The following is a 4,456-nucleotide window of genomic DNA, read 5'->3' on the forward strand; positions in this document are numbered from 1 at the left end:
GTCAATTGCCCAACTGTAATTTGTTCACCCAACATGCTGCTTATCTTATGGGAGAGACACCTCTAGTGAACTATGGACCCCGGTCCAATTCTCTATACTGCAATACAATCAACTGCAATATTGTTCTACTGTTTTCTGCAAACAATCATCATCCACACTATACATCTAATCCTTTGTTACAGCAAGCCGGTGAGATTGACAACCTCGATGTTTCGTTGGGGCAAAGTACTTTGGTTGTGTTGTGCAGGTTCCACGTTGGCGCCGGAATCTCTGGTGTTGCGCCGCACTACATCCCGCCGCCATCAACCTTCAACGTGCTTCTTGACTCCTACTGGTTCGATTAAACCTTGGTTTCTTACTGAGGGAAACTTGCCGCTGTGCGCATCACACCTTTGTAACGGCCCCGGGTAGCACGCCTATTAGATTTTGTTTGTTCTTTTTCTTTTGTGCATCATCGCATCATGCATCATATCATCCATGGTATTTACAAAATAAAAATTATTTTGAAACCCTAATTATTTTGTTTCCCCTCTCATATGGTTTTAATAAACCCCCTCCTCTTTCATTTAACAAACCCTACAATCAAAACCAATACAAATATTATTTTAGTTACTTTGTTCTCTATCTCCCCATCTCTGCTTCAAATTCAAACTTTGTTTGAATTGAATTCAAACTCAATTGCAAAGAGTTTTAAAAGAAAAATAAAATAAAATAAAATAAACTCTAATCCTAACCTGGACCAACCCCTTCCCCCGGCCCAACTCCCTCTCTTCTCTCTCCCCTCTTTTCCTCTCTGGCCGCAACAGCCCATGCAGCCCACCGCGCGGCCCACTTCTCCTCCAGCCCGTACCCCTTCACCATTTGGCCCCCTCCTTTCACTTCGTCCTCGTCATCAACAGCAGAGGAGAGCACAAAACTCTCGTGCTCGCTTCTGGCCTCCACCGACGCCCTACTTCACGTGCCCCCTCTCCACCTTTATCTCTCCTGGATCACGCCAACCACCACGCCTCAGCGCCACCACTTTCCCCTTCCTTTTTCTTCTCCTCCAAGTTGAAGCAACCAGGAGAGAAACCCCACAGTACACCTCCTCCCCGCCATGGCGCCACCGCTACGGGCTTCCCCTCGACGATCTACGACCACCGGCAGCTCCGCCTTGCTCTCCTCTTCCACCTCGTACAAGGAATCGAACGCGGACGCCCCAAATCGCCGCCGATGATCTCGTTCCCCATCTCCGTCCGCCGCCGTTCATCATCAAATTCGGCGACCACCGACCTTCCCCGACCTCCTCGTCTACACCATGAGCTTCAGGGTGAGAAGACGCGTCTCCCCGGCCCCTTTCCTCTCCTCATCCTGCTCTGATTCGTTCCCACGACGGTGACCTCCATTTTTCTCCACAGCAGCTCGTCGCCGGCGATGCTCCGGTGCTTCCCCGGCTTGAACTCCATCAGATCTCGCATCCCCGTGAAGCTCCACATCCAACGCGACACCTCCCACGTGCTGGTTTGGCCGGAGTGGCTAGATCCATCTCCGACCTGGTCTTCCGCCATGGATACAGTGCACAAGGTCGTCCCCGCCTTCTGTATGTTTTTTTCGTTGTGTAGCAGTAACACGACAAGATCTGCAGCTTACTGTACTGGTTCGATCCTTGCTCTTCAATCTGGGCAACCCAAGTTCAATTCCCGATCTGGCTAATTAAGCCACCGTTTTTTTTTGTTCTCTGATTCTTTGCATCAGATCCAAAGCCAGCAATGGGCCTCAGCCCAGATCTTCCCGGCAGCCCATTGCCCCGCGCGGCCCGAAGCTAACCATCGCCACCAGCAGGCCAAGTCGGGCCCTGGACAGTGCAGGTCTGGCCCGGCTCGTCTTTCCTATTTTTGTTTTTGCATAAATTGTTCAAATCTTGCAAAATTCATATCTTTTAAATGCTAACTCGAAATAAAAAGTGTTCTATATGAAAATTTGATCATAAAAATGTGCTGAACATGAATATGCCATTCATATGCCTGTTTGCATCTCGCATCATGACGCACGATGATAGTTATGCATGTTCACCTAACATATATGCGGAGTATTTGGGACACCGACTAAGGTTTTCCCCGCTCCGTTTAAATTTGAAGTAGCTCATCCTTGCCATGCCATGCTAACAACCACTTAATTTTGGCGGTAGCAAATGCAACTCCAACTCTAAATTGTTTGTCCGGGGTTCCGACTCCGATTAATATGGATAAGTTGCATCGCATCATGTTTGCCATGTCATGCATATCATCTTGATCATGCTGGATCTTCTTTTCCGTAGTTGTAAGATTTGCATCCGTTGTTTGTTGTAGCGCTTTGCTTCTTCCCGGATAGGATCGCGAAGTGGTGTGGTGAGATACGCCAAGTTCTCCGGATGTTCCTCGACAAGCTTTAACAGGCAAGCATTTCCCCTATACTCCTGCCCCTGCAGAAGTCGCTCACCTATTTTATTTTGCCTTCTCCCTCATGCTATCCTTAAGTTGCGTTCTTGTCACGTGTCCTTTCCACTTGTTACCTCAAGCAGCCCATATTGCCACCACCACCTCCTACGGCTATTGTTTGGTTATCGAGTCTGCCCTTGCGAGTCGTAGTGCATGCTAGTGTTGTCTCATCTTGTTACTGTTGTTGTTATCTTATTGGGTTATATGTTGGGAAGAATCATGGTTACTTTAGTTGTTGATAATTGTTTAGCGGAGGCATCGGTGGGTCAGCTGATCGTTTTGTGACGGCTCACTTGTGTTTCCTAAATATCTTAGGACCCCGAGTTCTTGTTATCTGTTCCGAGACTGAGCGCTCTAACCACACGTGGGTATGCTTACCGGGTCTCCCCTCGACCACTGCTGGAATCTACAGCTTTGTCCAGTGGCCACAACTAGTTTGGATGTTTGTTTTGTTTCTCCCGGGCGTGCAAGCATGTTTTTTTGTGGTCGGATGATATGATGTTACTTTTGGGGAAGCTATGTGCCTTGTAACCCCGTTGTCTCTTGCACGTTCGTAGGATGCGGTGCCACTGCGAAGTGGTCATCCCGCTGGGCACTGTCCACCTAGCACGCAGTCGCAATAGCTGAGTCCGCTTCGGAGTTTCGATCGGGCTCCGAAACGGGTTAACTTAGTTAGGTGGCTTCCTAGACATTGTTGTGGTGAAGGAGAGTGCGTGTCGTGATATCCACCTGTCGTAAGTGGGTTGAGCGTGCGTGTGGGCACATTTGGGCACCCCTGCAGGGTTACAATCTTATCGATAAGCCGTGTCCGCGGTTATGGACGACTTGGAGCTGTATGACTCGACCATAGACAACTTACACCTGTTGTTTCAATCATAATAACTTGTGTAGTAAGTTAGCACGACTTCAATAATAAATGGTTAAAACTTGACAACCGTGTGAGTGCCTTTGTAAGTACCTCCTGGCGAGGGGGGAACACATTGGCTGTGTTATGTTTGCAGAGTATAGAACTGTTAGATTGTGCGCTCTCTCACCTTCTCTGATTAGACGAATGTTGTAGAGTGTCTCTATAGGTTTTTAGTGCTTGCGCGTTGCCGCTTAACCCCACCATATTGTCCATGACGTTCCTCGTGCGTCCTCTAAGTCCCCTGCGTGCCTCAAGTACAAAGGACGACTGGTTGACGAATGCTTATACGTCTTGAAGTCTTGTTAAGTACGAACCCGTACTTATTGCTGCTTCTACGGGATATAACCGGGCAGGTATGAAGATATGTTCGATGAAGACGACGTTAGCAAGGTTACCCTTCCGGCTTGGCCTGGGCAGGGTTATGGACGCCACTGGTTATCTTCAGGACTCTTAGTCCAATTTGTATCTTGTCCGTACTCGGACGTATTCGATCTTCTGTATGATTTGGATCTTTGTATGTATCTATTTGTATCTTGACTCGCCGGAGTCGTTGTTGTAATATATGTATCTTGTGGGCTCTATTGTAAACCTGTTGTAATGTTACTACTCGTGGTAATTCCTCTGGCATCACGTGTGCTTTGTCGTGCACGTCGTGTCGGAGGGCGTGTCGGAATCGATATCGTGCAGATTTCGACGGGATCGCTGGGATCCTCATGGTACCGGTTCCGGGGCGTCACAAGTTGGTATCAGAGCATCAGGTTGACGGTACCTCACAAGTTGGTATCAGAGCCTCAGGTTGACGGTACCCCACTAGTCCAGCATGTAGGATAACCTTGCCAATGGATGTTGTTGTGTCTAGTGTCAAAACTATTTTCTGAAAACATCGTTGGATAGATCTGATTAGCTCTGAATTTTCTCCTTACCTAAATCATTTCTCCTCTTACCTTCGCGAGTTTTGAGTCTTCTCTCTTATCTGAGTTTCTTTGAGTCTTAGGTCTCTACGCGGGTTGGACGATCTTTGCCCCTCACCTATTAGGTTCGTTCTTCGGAGGATCTCGATAGTAGCGCATCATCAACAGCGGAACAATGACTT

The 4,456-nt window shown here is 48.0% G+C and overlaps 1 long non-coding RNA gene across 1 annotated transcript; it reads left to right on the forward strand.

Moving 5' to 3' along the window:
* The first annotated feature begins 2,262 nt into the window (after positions 1-2,262).
* On the forward strand, positions 2,263-3,944 carry LOC139835708 (uncharacterized). Its single transcript, XR_011751223.1, has 2 exons — positions 2,263-2,413; positions 3,717-3,944. It is a non-coding gene; the product is annotated as an uncharacterized lncRNA (long non-coding RNA).
* The last annotated feature ends 512 nt before the right edge of the window (positions 3,945-4,456 follow it).

This window comes from Lolium perenne, chromosome 1 (assembly GCF_019359855.2).
Source record: "Lolium perenne isolate Kyuss_39 chromosome 1, Kyuss_2.0, whole genome shotgun sequence".
In the NCBI taxonomy this organism is placed as follows: Eukaryota; Viridiplantae; Streptophyta; class Magnoliopsida; order Poales; family Poaceae; genus Lolium; species Lolium perenne.